At 47.6% G+C, this 20583-nt stretch overlaps 1 long non-coding RNA gene and 1 pseudogene across 1 annotated transcript; one reads left to right on the plus strand and one right to left on the minus strand.

Moving 5' to 3' along the window:
- The first annotated feature begins 9687 nt into the window (after positions 1 to 9687).
- Positions 9688 to 11364, plus strand: LOC131897231 (uncharacterized). Its single transcript, XR_009375599.1, has 3 exons — positions 9688 to 10142; positions 10387 to 10464; positions 11164 to 11364. It is a non-coding gene; the product is annotated as an uncharacterized LOC131897231 (long non-coding RNA).
- Positions 11365 to 20138: 8774 nt separating this feature from the next.
- Positions 20139 to 20369, minus strand: LOC131897223 (small nuclear ribonucleoprotein G-like; annotated as a pseudogene).
- Positions 20370 to 20583: the final 214 nt, after the last annotated feature.

A 20583-nucleotide genomic window follows, 5' to 3' on the forward strand; every position in this document is an offset into this window, starting at 1 on the left:
TTTATCTAGAGAGGGCAGTTTTATATTTAGCTTCTGTCTTTTTTTTTTTTTTTTCTTTTTTTTTTGGTTTTTTCGAGACAGGGTTTCTCTGTGTAGCTTTGCGCCTTTCCTGAAACTCGCTTTGGAGACCAGGCTGGCCTCGAACTCACAGAGATCCGCCTGGCTCTGCCTCCCGAGTGCTGGGATTAAAGGCGTGCGCCACCACCGCCCGGCTTAGCTTCTGTCTTTTGATCATAAACATTTTTAGGAGAGGAGGAAGAGCCATCCCTGAAGAGCGTGACACTGCCCAGAACCTCTTTGCTTTTGACATATAACATCCAGGATTCCATTAGAATTATTAGACTTCAAAAGAGCTAGAAAAATCTGGCAAGCAGTGAAGGGAAGAGGCCAGCTAGAGGTGCGGAAACTGAATGATACAGATGTGGACATCAGCGGACAAGGAAATATATGTGAAATGACCAGAGTGAGGCTTCGCGGTGGGAAACTGGAGCCGTTGAAGAAAAGCAGCCACAATAACATTCTACAACTCAAAAATTAAGAACTTCATGGATGAGTCTACTAATGGGTTAGGCACAGCAAAACACAGGAAACAGGAACTCAGAGAAAACCAGCAGGAAATATTTAACAGGGGAGAGAGGAGGAGGAAAGGGAGAAGGAAGAGGAGAAGAAGAGGAGGAGGGAAGAGGGAAAGGAGGAGGAGAGAAGGCAACACCTCCAGCCTCCTCAAGCTGGACGTGGGATCCCTAGCAAGACAAGCCAAATCATCGAGCTCTGGGTTTGATGAAGAGACTCAACCCCAAAGAGTTAGGCAGAAGAGTGATGGAAGAAGATTCCCGGCATGCACTTCGGGCTTCCACATGCCTGTGCATGCACAGGCTTCGAAGAAGACAGGATTGACTACGGTGAGATCAGTCTACATCAGTAGGATTGCACAATGGACAAGGGAACTCAGAGAATGGGATACACGTGATCCCAGCTGGGAGCCATGCAGGCCTTCCAGAGAGGATGCGTGTGGCTGTGGTCCTTAGAAGAAAAGAAAGATGTCCCAGGAAGCTGCCACCAGCGGTCCTCTCTTCACCCTCTGGCTGAGTAGATTCTTTCTTTGGAGGAATCCAGAGGTGGCACATCCCTATTCAGGAACTCTGCAGCATTGGAGCCTTCCACCTCCCTCCTCAGAATTCTCTCTCTGCAGCCTAAGCAGTTACTTTAATTTTAAGGCAATGTCTCAACCAAGTTTCTAAATTCTATTTTGGAGGAAGGAAGTCGGGGAGGGGGAGGCTAAGGATGTAGAGAGCTTGCCTGGCATGCAAAAAGCCCTGGGTTCGGTTCCTAAGCCCCTAGCATGACGTAAACCCAGGCTGTAGTGGCAGAAGTTTGTAATCCTGGCACTCAGGAGGAGGAGGTAAAGGGGACCGGAAGTTTAAGGTTGTCTTCGGCTGTGTGCTGAGTTCAAGGCCAGTTAGTCTTCTTAAGTCACAGTCTCAAAGAAAGAGAGGAGAGGAGAGAAAGAAGGAAGGACAGAGGGAGAAAGAAGGAGAGAGGGAGGGAGGGAGGGAGGGAGGGAGGGAGGGAGGGAGGGAGGGAAGGAGGGGAGAGAGAGACAGAGACAGAGACAGAGAGACAGAGAGAGACAGAGAGACAGAGACATCCTTCGTCTTGAGGCATGGCTTCTGCTTTTAGGGACCTGCTCAGTTAACACATCTCTTAGAAACAGATATGTTCAAATAAAATCCACCTCTGCTGGGCCCTGAGCTAGGGACTCAAAATGAAGGAATGAGCAAGACCCAAGGCCTGTCCCAGGGAAGAAAAATTCTTTGCCCAAAGCGTTTGAAAGCCGACAATTGGCTAAATTGCTCTTGAGCCAATATTCTGGAAAATGCTGTTTCTTTCTTTCTGCCCCACCCCCCTGCCCCACCCCCCGCAATGAGATTAGCTAAAAGTACGTGTCTCGAGCACTTTCCAAACCCACCCTGCATCCCAGCACATGTTCACTGTTGGCACAAAAGCACGTTGGAACCGAGAGTGCCCAAAATGCGTGAAACAAATTGGAAGTCTGCACCACCTTATAGTCTCTCATGGCTAACCCCCAATGCCAGTTTTCAAGGTTTAAATTTGGGCAAATTGGATTTAGGACAAGCATACAAAACCTGAACCCAAACTGAAAAACAGAAAAGAAAATTGTCTATATGTTAAAGATATCATTATCATCACCCAGCCAAGGCTGAACCCTGCAATCAAAACAGAGACATTCCCCAGAGAGCGTGTGTGTTTTTTATGGCAAGCTTCATTTGTGCCTAATCTCCCTCTACACAGCAAAATCACTTTAATAAAACACCCCCTGACACACACTCAGATTCTAGAAAGAGACCATCTGTTGATGATTCCAAGGTCTTATGACTTCATTCTAAAATCAAAATATACTGTTTAAAGCTTCATGGAAAATGAAACAGACCATAAAGAGATGAGGTCTACTTTAGGTGGAACAAGAAAGAATTGATTCATAGTTGCATAGAACTCAGAAGACATTAGTCAGGAATGATACCTTCGACCACTGAAGTCACCTGCAAGACTTTGATGAGGGATTTATTGCCTGTGTGCCCCACACTTCACAAACAGAGGGGTGCTTGCTAACACTCCACATTCCTTGGACCTGTGTTTAGAAAAGTAGCACATCCCCATGAGCAGACAGGGTCTCATGTAGACCAGGCTGACCTCAAACTTCTGATGCTCCTGTTTCCATCTCCCAAGTGCTAAGACCATAGGCATATACCACCAAGCCTGGCTTTATGCCGTGCATGGTATTTGAATCAGGCAAGCACTCTACCACTGAGCTACAATCTAGACTCTGTTTTTTAAGCCAAGATCTTGCTTTATAGGCCTGGCAGGGCTGGAACTCACTGTATAGACCAGGTTGGTTTCAAACTCTCAGTGATCTATTTGCCTCTGCTTCTGATGGCTGGGATTGCAGACATGCGCTACCATGCCTATCCACCTTTGCTGCTTTGTTTTGGCACTTTGGAAAGGAAAGATTGCCAGATGATATTTCCTTGCCTTGCCTTCAAAAGCGGGGTATAGGAGCCAGTCTACTAGAAATGGTAAACTCTAGGTTCAGTGAGAGATAAGGTATCTCACAAAATAAGGTGGAGAGTGGGAGACATCAGACATTGACCCAAATCTTTGTGAGCACATATATACACAAATATATAATGTTTTTAATTTCTAAAAGCTATTGGAGCTGGGAGTGTTAGCTGGGTGTGAGAACACATTCCTCTAACCCCAAACTAGTAAGGCTGAGGCAGGTGGGTTCAAGGTTAGCCTAGGCTGCACAGTAAGTTCCAGTATAGCCTGGGCTACTAGTGAGACCCTGTCTCAAACCAACAATGGTGGAATGTGCTGGAGAAGTAGGCCTCCTTTGTCCACTGCACAGGATGTCAGTCACAGGAATGAGTTTCACAAGAACTGTTTATTCATGAGGCAGTCATCTCTGGAGATGGGAGAGCAAGTCTCTAACTCACCTCCCCGAGAATTCAGTGAAGCGGTTTTTGTGTGCAGCAGCCTGGGGAAGGGAACGGCAGGTTAGGAAGTTGTCTGTGGTCTGCATTCATGTAACCAACTTCATCAATTGTCACCTATGACGCAACTATACTCTGAAAATTGGTGGTTGTGGTCATGAGGCTGGGGGGTGGAACCCAGGGCCTTGTGCATGCTAGGCCAGCACTCAGCTGCTGAGCTATACTTCTGGTTCTAAGGTTGGTGGGCTAAAGACAGATCCGTGTTTGTGTGTTTGAAACGGGGCCTCACTGGTTTTCCCTGAGTTTGAAGGGTCAAGCAATTCCACCACCCACCCTCCCAAGCAGCTGAGGCCACGGGTGTGCGTCACCACTCACTATCCACTCTACCGATTGCTATCCACTCTACTGCTCGCTGTCTGCTCTACCACTTGCCACTGCTAACTGATGGTTTTTACAGTCAATTGACCTTAAAGCAAGCAGCTCCACAGAGATGGAGCGGGATAGTCTGTGGAGTTTAGTCCAGCTTGTCTCTGTTTCGGGTTCATAGTGTCCTCTATCACCTTCTCCTTGTCCCCAGGGATGGCAGAAAAGGCTACAGCAGGAACCACAGGGCTTTTGAGATGTTTGACTGTGCCTGCCACTTCCGCCACAACCCCATTCATACTGCAGACCATTTGCCTACTTATACGCGGCCTGGAAACCAGTCAGATTTGTAGCACTTGCCTCCACATTCCACACACACCATGTAGCTATTGCCTTAGGAAGGGGTGAAGGCAAAAGAAGACTCCATGATGAACAAGTGAATTACGTCAGACATTCCAGGAGGAAAAAGATCAAGTTCACTTTACACTAACTCTCTCAGAACACAGAGGAAAAGGGATTCTTACTAATTCATTCTATAAAGGCAGCATTACCCTTTTAACCAAAACCAAACAAGAAAAATGCAACCCAATATCTCTCATGAATACAGTCACAAAAATCTGCAATGCCAAACGTCGAACCAAATCCAGCAGTATATAAAAAGAACGATCCGTCATGACGACGAAGCGGGACACATCATCAGACTTCCAGATCAGTTTAACATTTGAAAATCAATCGGGATGATTCACCACGTTGACATGAATCATGCAACCATTTCAATATCTATGGGAAAAGCACTTGACGCAGTCCAACATCCATCCTAGACAAAATATCTCTGCAAGCTGGGAGTGAAAGGAAACTTCATCTTGGGGAAGGTGGGTCTCATACTTGACCTTGAACACTCCCAGGCGTGCTGAAGGACAGCTGGCACCATTCCAGTTTGGAGCGGGAAGAGTAAAGGCGTCGAGCCTTCAGAGGTAGCTCAGTGGGTAAAGCAAGAGTAAAAACGTAAGTGTGAACTCCTGGAACCCACACAAAGCCAGGCATGGTAACTCATGTCTATAATCCCAGGGCTCCTATGGAGAGATGCAAGGCAGAGACTAGAAACTCCCGGGCCAGTTCAAGAGCTCCTGCCTTGAAGGAGGTGGAAAGCTAGGAGGAACACCCAGGTTGTTCTCTGACTGCCACACACACACACACACACACACACACACACACACACACACCTACCCTTACACAAGCAGTAAAAAGATTGTGCATGCCTGCTTCTGTAAGGCGGAGTGCCCCAGCGTTATTTAGCTCCTGTAGGGTGATTCCTGACTGGTATTCCGCCTCATTCTAGAGGGTTATTGAAGGATCCAAACGAACCTGCAGAGTTACCTCTTTCTTTTTCAGTTGTAAGCATGTTGCAGTTCTGCTCTTTGGTACAGATACATTCCGAATTGCTGCCTTGGTGGGCTGGCCCTTCACCTTCATACCCTGCTCCTCCCTGGCTCTGGAAGTTCTGCTTCTGCTCCAAGGCCCGCTTTGCCTGATACTCATACGGCAACATGCTTTCTTCTGGTTAATGTTTGCATGATAGATCTTCTTCCGTCAGTGAGCTGTCGACCTGAAATACAGTTGGGAGCCCCTTGTAAGGGGCGTGTAGTCAGGGCCTGTGTTTTCATTCACGCTGCTAATCTGTGTCTTGTAATTGCTCTATGAGACAGCCATGGCTGGTGTAGGTACTGATACACCAGAGTTGGTGTCTAACCTTTCATCTTTTTATTCTATCTGTTCTGTTTCTTGCTTCTTTTTCTTTTATCCTATAAAGCTACTTGTCCTTTTTTTTTAGAATTTCATTTTAATCTCTCTATCATAAGTTTTTGTTTGTTTTTGTTTTCTTGCTCTGTAGTCTAAGCAGGCCTTGAATTTTCTATCCTTCTGCATCAGCCTCCTAGGTAGCTAGGGTTGCAGGCACCATTGGGCCATTTTATAATTATCTCAAGTGTTCCCTTCACATCTATTTAGAGCAGTATTGGTATTTGAAAATAATACTTATTGGAGCTGGAGAGATGCCCAGTGGTTAAGAGAATTGGCTGCTCTTCCAGCGGACCTGGGTTCAGTTCCCAGCCCCGACATGGCGGCTCACAATCATCTGTAACTCCAGTCTCAGGAGACATAATTCCTCTTCTGGCCTTCACAGGCTCCAAGCATGAATGTATCGCACAGATGTACAATGCAGGAAACAACCATATCTTTAAAAAAAAAAGTTTAAAAAAAACTTCAAGAAAAAGTTTAAGAAAATTTTTTTTTAAAGTTCTATTGTTTGGCTACCTTCCTGATAATCTAAGATTTCTTATTTTATCATTTCTTTTCTCTTTCTTCCTTTTCTTCTTTCTTTCTTTCTCCCTTCCTCCTCTTCTTCCTCCTTTTTTTCTTCTCCTTCTCCTTCTTCTTCTTTGCTTTTGAGACAGGGTCTCAACATGTAGCCTTGGCTGGTCTAGATCTTGCTATGTAGACCAGGTTGGCCTCAAACTCACAGAGATCTGCCTGCCTCTGCATCCCAAGTGCTGGGATTACAGATGTGTGTTACCATGACAGGCTTCTTTCCTTTTTTTCCCCCTCTCTTTTAATATTAATTTACTTAATTTTGTGTGTGTGTGTGTGTGTGTGTGTGTGTGTGTGTATCAGCGTGCACACGCACCTGAGTGTACCTCTGTGTACCATGTGCATAGAGGAGCCAAAAGAAGTAAGAAAAGCTGTTGGATTCCCTGGATCTGAGTTGACAGACAGTTGTGAGCCACCATATGGGGGCTGGGAATTGAACCTGGGTCCTCTGGAAAGAGCAGCCAGTGCTCTTAACCACAGAGCCATCTCTCCAGCCCCTTCCTTTCTTTTTGAAAAGAGCTTATTGTTTACCACCCATGTCTCAGTATTTTATTTTTTATTTGTAGTTGTGTGAGAGTATGTGTGTGCATGTATGAGAAGGTGTGTATGAGTGCATGTGTGTGAGTGTGTGTGTGTGTACATGCACACGCATGTACATACAAGAGCCCAGGATGGCCAGAAGTGTCAGATTACTTGGAGCTGGAGTTACTGCTTGTCTTGAACTGTCAGATCTGGGTGCCAGGAATGGAACCCTGGTCCTGCAAGAGCAGTGTGTGCTCTTAACCACTGGACCGTCCTTCCCACTCTGTCCTTTTGTTCTTAACACGCATTTTCACTGGGATAGATGCTGACTTTTTTCCTCTCAGTCTTGTAGAGTGTCAAGAGCTTGCCTTCTGACCCCACAGTTAGGATGAGGACTGTGCAGTAAGTACTGACCCAACAGTTAGGATGAGGACTCTGTGGTAAGTACTGATCCCACAGGAAGCAGCACACTGCTTTCAAATATTTCCCTTTGTTTACAGTTTGGGACAGTTTGACCTGGCGCTGTCTTGGTGACTTCAATTTGGAGGTTAACTGAGATTCTCAGAGATTTGTCCATTCCCCTAATTTGGGGAGTTTTAAATTATTTCGTCTCTACCCCCTTTTCTTATTACAGAATCCCATTAACAACTCTCCCCCAGGGTTCTGCTGGGATTTTCTTCTGGTCTTTCTTCTATTATTCTTACTGGACAATTTCTATTTTTCTACATTTCTGTTTATATATTTCCCTTTATGATTATTTGTTGAGCCTCTATTTTTCTTTTTTCTTGTCTTCCAGACTAATTGCCTACGGAAACATTTTTATCATTGCAGCCTCAAGATCTTAGCCTGATAATCTGACATGCCTGCTACCCCATGGTTGTATCTATTCCTTGTCATTTTTCACTCCGATTGCGATCTCTCTGGCAGTTGGCATGCTGATGAGTGATTTTTCCGTTGAAACCTGAACAGTCTCGTATTTCAACTGAGACTCTGGATCTTATTTAAGTGTCCTGCTGCAGCTGGCTTTTTCTTGTGCAGCTCTGGCAGGGGGAGGGGACGCTGCCCCATTACCACGGTGGAGGGAGAAGGCCAGCTTTCCTACTCAGCCTTCCTTGATAACCTGGGGTGGGAGAGGTCTGCTCCTTGTCACTGCTGAGTGGAAGTGACAGTTCCAGCTCTGTACCAGCCTCCACCAATACCTGCCTGCAGCCACGGAGCTGGTGGAGGGTCAGCTCCGCCACCGGAGGACATGACGAGAATCTTGACTCCTAGTAGGAGCGAGAAAGGTGCCTTGATATTCTGCGTGAGAGCAGTCTCTCCTGACACCATGGCAAGGAACCTGTCTCCCTGGCAGGAATGGAGGTCTTGCTCTTTGGTCCGCAATACCAGTTGGCAGAAAGTTTGGACACTTCACAGGATTTGGCGTGTGTGTGTGTGTGTGTGTGTGTGTGTGTGTGTGTGTGTTAGTCACTCCCTGACTGTTGTGCTCAGCAGAAGCACACCACTTACTCTGTCTTGGTAGCCTGCAGTGGCCTAGCTCTGTTGGCCTGAGTTTAGTTTGTGTCTGTTCCTGGTTCTGGATGGCAGCCTCCTGGGCTCCTTAGACCTGGAAGTCACTTGTTGGCCCCAACCTGTCCGTCAGTCTCTCTGTGTCTAGGGTTTTCAGTTGCATTTGGTGGGCGGAATGGGGAGAGGACATCTGTCTATCTGCCCAGAAACAGACGTCTCTCTGTGGTGTTTTTCATAACTTTCTGTGATTTTGTTTTTTTTCAGAGCTGAGGGCTGAACCCAGGGCCTTGCGCTTGCTAGGCAAGCACTCTACCACTGAGCTAAATTCCCAACTCCTTTTCTGTGAATTTTTAATTTTTATTTTTCAAAATAGAAAATTAAGAGGAATGTAGAAATAGCTCATTGGATAAAGCGCTTGCCACATAAACATAAGGACTGGAGTTCACTAGGCCAATGTGGTGACCACGTGCAATCCCGGGGTGTGAAGAGGCAGGGTATCCCTGCGGCAAGCTGGCTAGTTAAACTAGCAAAATTGGTGGGTGAGCTGTGGTCCAGTGAGAGAACTTGCCTCAATAAATAAAGTGAAAAACAATCAAGGAAAACATCAACTTCAGGCTTCCTTGTGCACATGCATGGGCACCGGCATCTGTGTAAATGCACACACATCCGCACACAAGCGCACCCATGTGCATGCAAACGTGTATACACACGTGCACATGAAAAAAGTTAAAAATGACTCCTAATATTGGGGTCTAATTTATTGAAACATGAAAATATAAGAAAGAATTTACAACCAGGCGGTGATAGTGCACGCCTTTAATCTCAGCACTTGGGAGGCAGAGGCAGGTGGATCTCTGTGAGTTCGAGGCCAGCCTGGTCTACAGAGCGAGTTCCAGGACAGCCAGGGCTACACAGAGAAACTCTGTCTTGAAAAACAAAAACAAAAAGCAAAAAACAGAAAGAAAGAAGGAAGGGAGCAAGCAAGGAAGGAAGGAAGGGAAAGGAAGGGAAGGGAAGGAAGGAAAGGAGAAAGTTGATATTTATCCATTCAAATCAGTATATAGCAAGTGCCAAGAACGGAGTAGTCACAAGTGTAGTGCAACAGTTTGGAGGCCCTGTCACCAGGAGCAGACCCATTCAGGCATCAGGATACTCACAACACCAACAGAAGAAGAAGGAGAGAGAAGAGGAGCTGCAGAGAGAGGACTGAGAGGGTGGCTCAGGGTCACCAAATCCTTTCCAAGTGATTTCCAAAGGATTCCTCTCATGCTGAGGCCTGGTAAACCAACGAGGCCCAACAAGGCACACCCTAGAACTGAGGGGTCTGTAGGGGAGCCTGCTCGGCCCTGTCTACTACATGAGGAAGGGTCTGCAGGGGAGCCTGCTTGCCCTGTCTATGACATGAGGAAGGGTCTGCAGGGGAGCCTGCTCGGCCCTGTCTACTACATGAGGAAGGGTCTGCAGGGGAGCCTCCTCGACCCTGTCTATGACATGAGGAAGGGTCTACAGGGGAGCCTGCTCGACCCTGTCTATGACATGAGGAAGGGTCTGTAGGGGAGCCTGCTCGGCCCTGTCTACTACATGAGGAAGGGTCTGCAGGGGAGCCTGCTTGGCCCTGTCTATGACATGAGGAAGGGTCTGCAGGGGAGCCTGCTCGGCCCTGTCTACCACATGAGGCAAGACCACAGACACAGCTGCGGTGGGCGTGTGAGAAGCTGGGCTGGGAAAGTCCATCTGGCTGTGGGCAGCCAGACTGAGGGTGGGGGCCCAGTTGGCCAGCCAGATTCTTGGCTGGAGAAGACTGGAAGCATCTGGAAGGCATCATTCCCTTCAACCAATGGATGCCGAGAGACCAAACAAGGCTACACAGTAAGCACAGGCTGGATGGATCTCCCCGCCTTCTTTTAACCTTCCAAGTAGAATATCCATTTGGATGTGCCATTTAACTTCAGAATCTCCTGGGGGAGACATGAGCATCTTGAGATCAAGATTAAAAGACATGCTTATTTGTCCCACCCGGAAAGCGGGCTGATTTCACGAACATAAAAAACCATACCCGCTAGGGGGATACAATATTTTGTATTTTAATTTTTATTCTCTTTCCAAACCACAGTCCTGGGGTGATGAAACTCAGCTGCTTCTCTTAACTATGTCGCATCTTGCAAAAAACAGAGAACTGAGTGAGAACCAGGTATGAAGAGGCCCCAGAGCTACAGCATGTGTGTGTGTGTGGCATAATATGGAGAAACTGGATCCATGGCGGCCACTCCTTAAAGCAGTGGTTCTCAATTTTAATGCTGCGGCCCTTTAATACAGTCCCTCATGTTGTGATGATCCCCAACCATAAAATTATTTTCATTGATGCTTCATAACTGTAATCTTGCTGCTGTTATGGATCACAATGTAAATATTTTTGGAGATAGAGGGTTGTCAAGGGGGTTGTGACCCATAGTTGAAAATCACTGCCTTAAAGTAATTCCTTGCTCGGGGCCTTCTAGGACTCTATCTATCCATGGGTCTTCTGATTCTCTGGCCACAGCTTCCATCTGCACTTTTCCCAGCAGGTCTTATGCTCTTCTCCCTCCCCTCTCAGGACTTGATCCCTGTCACTCTTTACATCCAAATTCACGTCTCCAGCCAAGCTGTCCCCCAAATTCAGAAACACACCCCACCATCGCCTCTTGGATGCTTGTCTGTTTCTTAGAACTCAGCCTGTTTTAAACCGGATATGTACTATAATGGCTGCATCATGACCCCCGCCCCCAAATACATATGCTAATGTCCTAAAACCCAGGATCTCAGCACCTGACATACTTGGAGTCGGTAAAGCACTAAGGTTGATTGAGGTCGTTATGATGTGTCCTAATCCAACATGATGCTGTCCTTACAGGGAGATGGAAATATAGAAACGCACGAAGGGATAACCATACAAGTATACAGGGGGAAGATGGATGTCTGTAAACAGCCAAGGAGAAAGGACTCAGAAGAAATCAGTCCTGGAGACATCTCGACTTTTCTGTTTTCTAGAAATGCAAGGTACCTCGTCCTACACTGCTTGGTCCTGGAAATTTGACTGGGCAATGAGCGATAAGAAAAGACAGATGCAGCCGGGCGGTGGTGGCGCACGCCTTTAATCCCAGCACTCGGGAGGCAGAGCCAGGCGGATCTCTGTGAGTTCGAGGCCAGCTTGGTCTCCCAAGCGAGTTCCAGGAAAGGCACAAAGCTACACAGAGAAACCCTGTCTCGAAAAACCAAAAAAAAAAAAAAAAAAAGAAAGAAAAGACAGATGCACAGACACTTATACAGAAAAGCTAGGATTGGGTGGGCTATGCTTGCTCTGATGGCGGGCACCAACTGCATCCCAGAAGCCCAGCCCATTTATTTTATACATCTCAACAGAGGAGGCAGGTTTGTTGCATTCAACTGAATAAGGAGGCAGGGTTAGCTAGACTATGTAGAAGGTCCCCATAGGGGAACAGTCTCAGGCTGCAACATCCCCAGGAGGAAGCTGAGTTTGATAGTTTTTGCACACCTGTCATTCATTCATAAACACTTCTACTTGGACCAGAAGAAGGCAATGGCAACCCCCTGAGTTTAACTGGGGGAAGGCTTTGCCATTCAATGGGTCTGAGGCATTGGGGTTCAGGAATGGCTGTGCTCATGTCAACAACACACATTCATTAGGACTTCATCTACTCCTTTGCACATTCACTTGGGGCTTCCCCACTCCCCCTAGCAAGACAACTCATTGCTGAAGCTTAAGTCCCCTGGACTGTGGTGTGTTATTATAGCAGCCATTGCAAATTCTTACATGTGTCCTCACATCAAAGCCAGCTAACTTCTGTGACTGATACCAACAACTGGCCAGCTGCTAGAACAAAGCAAGACACTTGGGACTTTTCTTCTTCTCTGGGTTTCATCCCTGGCCATTCATGACCTAGGCAATCGAGCCTCCTGAAGAGCTTTCTAGTGTGTTCACATCTTTCTACCCATGCAACCCCTCCTTCACTTGACAGGCTGACTGACCACCCAACAGGCAGAGCGGCCAGCTAAGAATGTTTCAGGACCTGTAAACTCAGCACACAGCAGCACAGACACAAGGGGTTATCCTTTTATGACTTCAGGGGTCTGAACACAGATCCTGCCTCGACAGAGATTACTGCATACCCAGGATACTATGGCCCAAGATGGTACCATGAACGATAATGAGAAACAGGCCATGAAATCCAGGCAATATTTCTTCTTACCAGAGCCACACCAGGCAGAGTGAGGTACTTGGGGGCTCTGTGCTTAGGTTCCTCCCACCTTGGAAACTCCTCAACCAACAGAGCCTGAGTATGCCCCCCCCCTCCAAGGAACTGGGCACTGAGAGTTTGTGCTCACCTCATAGTCCATATGGTTCTTAGGTGCTTCATAGCCTCGAGGTTGTCAGATGGTGGTGGCGCATGCCTTTAATCCCAGCACTTGGGAGACAGAGGCAGGGGGATCTCTCAGTTTGAGGCCAGCCTGGTTGACAAGGTGAGTTCCAGGACACAGAGAAACCCTGTCTTGAAAAATAGCAGAACAAAACAAAAAGTCTCATAGCCTCAAGGTTTTTGGGAATGAAGAGTGAGGAAATGAGCCTCTGCAACACATGTGTGTCATCATGCTTTGTAGTCACCAGTCTTTTATCATGGTGACAAAAGACCTGGCTTAAAGTTAGAAGGAGGAGTGGAGAGATGGTTTGGTTATTAAGGAACACTTGTTGCTCCTGCAGAGGACCTGGGTTCACTTCCCGGTATCCCAGCATCCACATGTAACCCCAGTGCAAAGGGATCCGATGCCCTCTCCTGGCCTCTGAGGGTACTGCACACACAGTGCACGGACGTACAAGCGGGCAAAATCGCCATACACATAAAAGTGAAATAAGTAAATCTTTAAAAAAAAAAAATTAAAAGGAGAAAAGATTGACTTTGTTCAGGATTTCAGAGGGCTCAATGTAGTCCGGCTGGATCCATTTCTCTGGGCCTGAGACAAGATAAAATATCATGGCAGTGGGAACGTGTGGTGGGGGAGGATTCTAATTCTAATTACTCACAGCAATGAGTAATTAGAAAAATACAGAAGAGGCCAGCAAAAAGACATAACCTTCAAAGACACCACCAGTTTCCCACTTCTTCCAGCCAGGCCCCACCTTCTCTGGTCTCTGCTAGCCCGCTATAGTCTGGCCAATTATTAATCCTTGATGGATGAATCGATTGTTGAAGTCAGACCCTTCATGATAAACCACCCTGTCATGCTTGACTCCACTATCTGGACATTAAGCCTTAAGAACCAGTCCCTCTGAGGGACACTTGGCCCAAATCACACCATGTTTTTGCCCATGCACAGGATACCAGCAAAGTCAGGGCACAGGACAGTGAGGAGAGAGCACACCAGAGGAAACCATGCAGAACTTTGCCATCATCAGGGGTAGACAGACACTCAGATTCTAAGTTGAAGGTTTAAATTCTCAGTGAGAAGATTAGCTGGGGTGGTCTGGGTACCAGAGGAAGGCAGAGGTCTAAAAGGAGGGTGACTTGGGTAGGGCTGGGGGACTGGATCCTCTGCAAACTCTCTAGTCAGTGTGGGCAAGCCTGGGAGGGATTTGAAGGCACAGAGACTTCCTTATCTCTGTTCATCCTCAAAGGAAGTCAGGACAGGAACTCAAACAGGGCAGGAACCTGGAGGCAGGAGCTGATGCAGAGGCCATGGAGGAGTGCTGCTTACTGGCTTGCTTCCCCTGGCTTGCTCAGTCTGTTTTCTTATAGATCCCAGGACCACCAACCCAGGGGTGCCACCACCCAGGGTTGGCTGTGCCTTTCTCCCATCAATTATTAATAATAAAAAAAAAATACCATGCTGGCTTCCCTATAGTTAGATCTTATGGAGGCATTTTCTTTATTGGGGCTCCTCCTCTCAAAGGACTTTAGCTTGTGTCGTTGACATAAAACTATCTAGCACTATCCAAAACTATCCTTTCCTCTCAGGTCCTACTGTCAACCACCGGAAGTGGACAAAGGACAGTCAGAGGTGTCCCATGAGAGGTGCATATAGTAGGCATGGGAGAACCCAGAAGCAGGAAGAAAGGAGTCACTGTTGGGGCAGAGCCTTGAAACACCGATGCTCCCTTACAGACTGAGAGAGGAGGAAGGGGAGTTTGCCAGGTGCACTGATGGGGAAGGTAACCCAGGTGACAGTTCACGCAAAGGTTCTCTTGGGTGTAGTTGGTTCTAGAGGGGCTAAGGCTGGACTAGCAGGCAGGACCATTCCTGACGGGGCTGTAAAGCCGTTGTCCACACCTGAGGTTAGACATGGTAGGGGTGGGGGGAGGGGTGGGAGTAGGCGTGGATCCCATAAGGTTTGGGAGAATGATGAAGTCAGGCTTGTTCCTTGGAGGAATCTGGCCCCAAGGTTCTCAGATATCTTCATGAATGACTGCTTCAGGGGCTAGGGGTGTAGCTCAGTTGGTTGAATGTTTGTCCACCACGCTTGAAACACTGAATATGATCTCCAGCATCACAAAAAACTGGATGTGGAGGTGCATACCTATAATCCTAGCTCTCTTAAGGCAGAGGCAGGGGGATCAGAAGCTTAAGGCCATCCTCATGTTTGAGGTCAATCTGGGGCTACAAGAAACCCCTTTGCAAACCACACAAACAAAACGTGGCAGCCTTCATTTCTCTGTCAGGTGGAGGTGATAACCCCATGTGCTGCGTGGCCTGTGTCACTGCTGAAGGTCACAGTTGTTCTCGATTTCCTGGACCAGCAGGGAAGGGCAGTTTCAGGAGGATGCAGCCCTTACTGTTGTGACCGACCTTCCCAGAAGGAGGTCGGAAACCACACAGTCAGGAAGCTGTTGGCTGCTCTGCAGAAGCCAGGCCTAAGCCCAAACAGCAGCGTGGATGATGAGCAGACTAGATCAGGTGTCTGAGCCAAAGACCACACCCACCAGAGAGAGAGAGCTAATCTTTGAAGCAGGGCTGGTTTAGGAGAACTTCTCTGTTTTACATCTGTAGTGCTAGAACCCCAGGAGCAGTAAACAGAGTGTCAATGTCACCCTCGTTGAGGAGGGGGCTAGAGGCGAAGAACAGACTCTGAGAGTGGGACTGAGGTTGGGGAACCCCTGTACTAGGAGATGGGCTCTCATCAACCCCTCCTGGGTCAGAGCCCTCCCTCAGAACGCACTTCCAGATTCCTATGGGATTCCATGCGCAAATAAAATCTGTACCCTCAGAAGTCACTGTCCCTAACCTGCCTCTTCTAGCACTGAGTGCCATATAGGAGGGATGAGAGGACACTGGCCCACTCGAACGTGTGGCTCTGGTGGCATTTGCCCTTCTCCCCAATTCCCTGGGCCTTGCGACATTCCTGAAGCTAGCCCCCAGGTCCATTCCCTTATTTGGCCACTTCCTCCTCCTGAGGCTGACTACCAAGGTCCAGCTATCAAAGTATTGAAGTCCAGCAATCAAAAGCCCCTTTGGTTTGCCTAATTAACATGTCCAATTAAAATTAAGCACCTCATCCTAACACAGGGTTTCCCATTTTACCTTTATAAACAGCCATCTGCCTATGGGCCACATCTGTCTCCTCTATACAAGGCAGTCCTTTGTCCCTCCAGGACAAATACCCCTGCTCCTTTTCCATTGTCCCTTTCCCCTTTCCCCTTGTCCCCTGTCTCTTTTACCGCCACACCATAGCCCATTCTAACACAGACTTTCCCCTTTTCCCTTCTTAAAAATTCCACCTGCAAGGCCAATTGCTGCTGTTTTTCTGCCTGAGTCAGAAAGCAGCCACTTTAACTTTTCTTTCCTGCTTAGTAAAGGGTCTCTCTGTGTGTGGTTTGTGCCTAATTGGGGTCCAGGAGGGAGCCCCTGCTATACAGGGGTCTCCTTCAAGAGAGTCTTGGTGTCATGTTGTGCAGCAATTCCCTCTGAGACAAAATGTTCCATCTTGGAGGGAAGTTCAGTAACGCACAGGATGTTCTAAGAGGAAAACATTTTATTCTCGGGGAAGCTGGTTAAGGCACAGGATGTTAAAGGGGAGGGAAACTGTCCTTCCTATGAGGAAGCTATTTAAGACACAGGATTTTCTGGGGGGAGGTGAAACACTCCATCCTGTAGAGAATAGGCTCCTTAAGACAGAAAGTAAACAACTCAAAGGCTTTAGGAAGTCCCTGAAACTGACCAGATTCATTAGGTCTCTCCTGCCCTATGCTTATACGGGCAGTAAAAATGGCTGAGGGGAGCTCTCAGATGTTCTGAGCTGCCTGGAGCAGACCAGCCAAAATGCTTGGAAGGAGCAGTGACCATCTGAGCTGTCTGGAAGAGGCTGAGACTAGCTGAACTACCTGGAAAGGACACTCTCCAACACTCTCCTCCAGCTTTGAGGAGCTGTCACCCATGCTGGGGAGGGCTGTTTTGATATAGCTACCCTTGAGTCATTTCTGCTTCCATAAGTAACCTCTCACCCATACTCCTGTAAGTAACCCCAATAAAACCCACTGATTCACCAAGACGGACTTCAGTGTTATCCACACCGTAGTCTGACCTCAGTTCCCTATCTGGGGTAAGGAAATGTTTCTTCACGCCTCTCCAGGAAGAGTGTCACACCACACAAATCAGTCCCAGGACAGTCAAGCAAAGCCTTGCATCATTCTCCCTGAGGCTCTGGGGATGGGGACCAATGGCTGTACTTCCCTGGTGGGCCTTCTTTGTCTTTAACCTGGTGTGATGGTGACTCATGGTTCCCACAGGGAACAAGAGCCTGAAGTGAGCAAACCTGTGTATAGCACAGAGCAGGGCCTGGCACAGGGCAGGTGCCTCATAAACACTAGCGAGGAGTCATGGGGGTGGGAAAAACACACGCCAGTACTTTCCACTGACGCCCGAATTCCGTTTGAAGGTAGTAATTTGGCCAACGGTTTGTTTTAATTAGAGAGCTGCAGGAAGAGTGAATTCGGGGGACTCAAATGCTTGATGATTTCTCCAGGTGGCAGGAAAAAATATTAAATGATAAAAACAGCCTGAGAAACATTCTCGAGAGCAGGGCCTGTGAGTAGGGCCTAAATATAGCAAAGGGTATTTTTGTAGATGGCAAAATGGTGCCCAAGGCTTGGAAGAAAACAGCATCTCTCCCCAAGTTTCCATCCAGCTCCCTCATGAATCAAGGTGACTAGCATCAGTTGGAAGCATCCATCTGCTTGAGTGTCAGCCCCACAACCTGGCTCTGGGCACTACCTGGTGCAGAGAGGCAAGAATGAACAGTATTCCAACACTGCCCGACTGTAGGACCCCCCGCTCAGGCGCGCCTCCAAGGCTTTTGCAAGTCTGCATTTTGAAAAGGAAGCGGGGCTCTGAGGAGGCAAAATTCAGTCAAAGAGCTTCAAAAACAAGCTCACAGCCCGAGTCCCACAAACCCCTAATTGGGACCAGGTTAGCAGAGCCACAGCAGGGGCCCAGCCATGTGGTGTCTGACAAAAGCCTTCCTCCCCCAGAGGCTTCTTTTCTGATTTTTTGACATAAGCCATAACAAACACCATACAGAACCAATTACTCGGCGCCCCATGGAAGAGGCTGTGCTGTGGCTGGGGTGGCTGGCAGTGGACCCCCTCTTAGGATGCCTCCTCTGTGCAGAGGCCACCCCACTGCTAGTTCTGTGACCCTGCTGTGTGCAAAGCCAGGCCTGCCAGCCCCAGAGAAACCACAGGGTGATTGATGGTGAATTCGGAAATGTGGGAATGTGTGGTGACTTCCACTCAGAAAGATGGGTTTATGGATGTTAAGTGAATGGATAAAGGCTGCCCAGGGGCTTTTAACGTCACAATCCAAAAGAGGGGCTCACACTAGGGAGGGAGAGTTTGGTGGGGTGAGGTGTTGCTTGGTGTGACTAAGCAAGGCACCCATGTGCTCTGTGAGCAAAGCTCTATTGAGTACTTTGTTCAAAGCTATGTGTACATGGTTCCCTTAGAACCTGCATCTCAGTTGTCCACAGCCTTATGTGGAGAGAGTCAGAGAATGTGGAAGATGAATGGCTGAAGCTTGTTCCACAAGCGTGCTTTCAGGAGTGCGATGTCTGAGTTCCAGGCCTCACTGCCCATGTGTGTAGCATGAATCTTAGAGCGTCTTATTAATAAAATCAAACTTGGGGCCAGTTATTGGGGTGAATGCTGGAGATCAGAAAACCAGAACAAACCACAGCTACCTCACCTCGCAGGATCCTCAGCTGGTCTTGTTTCCTTAAACTGGAGGCCTCTGAGTCCTCATTCAGAATGGGTCTCAGCTGAACTGCTGCTAGAAGCCTGAAAGCTTAACCAGCCAAATGCTTAACCAGCCAAATGCTGCTTGTTTCTGGTCCTCACGCCTTATATACCTTTCTGCCTTCTACCACCACTCCCTGGGATTAAAGGCTGGCTTTCTGGGATTAAAGGCATGATGAGTCACCATGCCTGTCTGTATCCTTGAACACATGGATTTCTGCCTCTGGAATGCTAGGATTAAAGGCGTGTGCTACCACTGCCTATCCTTTATGTTTAATATTGTGGCTGTTCTGTCTCTGACCCCAGATAAATTTATTAGGGTTCACAATATTTTGGGGAACACAATACCACCACACATGTGACTTGGTTGCTAAGGGCTTGGAGTTCTCATCGGAAGCTAGGAGCCATCTGAGGGTGGCACTCTCGAGTGGTGTTCAGCAGAATGTGGAGGAGTCTGAGCGAAAGACAGAGAAGGGCTCACAGAATGAATTGTGGTTTCCTTTCTGGGGGAGGCTCTGGGGAGCTCATAGAACCCCACACTGAGTTCTTCAGGGCTTGTCGCTTTGGGCATGTTGGGGCAGCCTGGCAGGGAAGAAAGCTTGAGGGAAAGGGGCTACTTCATTCACCTAATGCATGTTTAGTTCATGGCTGCCTTCTAAAAGCAAAGCAAACAAATGCACTCAAATCTGTTATTAATTAGACGCTCCAGAGGCAGCAGCAGGCAGGCCTACCTACACCATGGAGATGCTGGCCCAGGGCCAAGCAGCTGATTCCAGGTGAGCGAATGCGGGCCTATGTGGGCCTCCATGTAGAGTCTCCATGGCAAAAGTCCTTGTTAAAGGCAGTGGAATTTGAAAGGAAAGTCAGAGAGCATGTGCCACCTTTAGCTTTTTCTCTCAGAAATCGGCTGTTGCCATTCACTAATGCTTTGCCAGACCCCAGGGACTAACCAAGCCTTTGGTCTGCCTTCAGTATCTTCTCTGGTACCCTCTGACCCTCTTAGGACCCTCCTTTGCCAACTTTCCTTCCAATCATTTCTGACTTCGCAGGCCCGAGTCCCTCATGGTAGTATGCTTCATGGGGGGTGGGGGTGGGGACTGAAAGAGACTAATAGAACATCTATTCACCCCAGATATGACACTAGCAGACAAAAGAAACAATTACATCCAAACCAATTTGTTTATTGGAGCTGAGTTACGGGAGCCTGGGTGAGTATAGTAGTATTTGCTCTGCCCATGACCTTGAGCTATAGGGCCTGAAGGAGGTGGTGCTTCCTGCTGTTGTATGTGACCTCTTAAAAGGTAAGAGAGAAGGTTCATGAGCCCCTTCTCCCTGCTGCCTACTTCCTGGTCTGATTGAACTGCCAGGTGGATTGGCTCCCGGTCAGATCAGAGGACGACTTCAGCTATCTACTTCGTTCTGTATTTGTGAGTGTATTTCCTCAATTTATATATATCTCTCTCTTTTGAGTATCACAAACGTTTATTTATCAAAAAGTTTCATATGAAAATGTACATGAGCCAATTCTACACCCCAGTCAGACAGTACTTTGGGGAGGGGTGTGGACTCCTCTGCTGAACAGCCATTGTTTAGACTCTTTCCAAGGCTTCTAACATAATGATGCTGTTTCCTTGTATGACCACCATTCCGATGTTATTCTATTGCCCACTACTTACCATCTCCACACACTCACCAATCACAAGATTCATAAAGGGATCAAAGCCCCATAGTATTCCTTGTTCATGTCTGCCACCATTTAACTTCAATGATAACTTCTTGTCCATAAATTTTTTCAATTTGGAAGGGTGGGCCTTGCTCATGGTGACTTTTCAGTGGCTCGGCACGATGGAAAGGAGCAGGTGGCCTCACAAATGCACACACGGCAAGTTGGGTGCTGATGTCTGACGTTACTACCGTGCAAGGCAATTGCTTTCTGGTAATCATTACTTTCCCTCAATTTATATCTTTTAAAAAATTTTTTTTAATTTAACTTTATTTTATGCTCATTGGTGTTTTGCCATGGGTGTCTGGTCC

This window comes from Peromyscus eremicus, chromosome 20 (genome assembly GCF_949786415.1).
Source record: "Peromyscus eremicus chromosome 20, PerEre_H2_v1, whole genome shotgun sequence".
NCBI classification, from domain to species: domain Eukaryota; kingdom Metazoa; phylum Chordata; class Mammalia; order Rodentia; family Cricetidae; genus Peromyscus; species Peromyscus eremicus.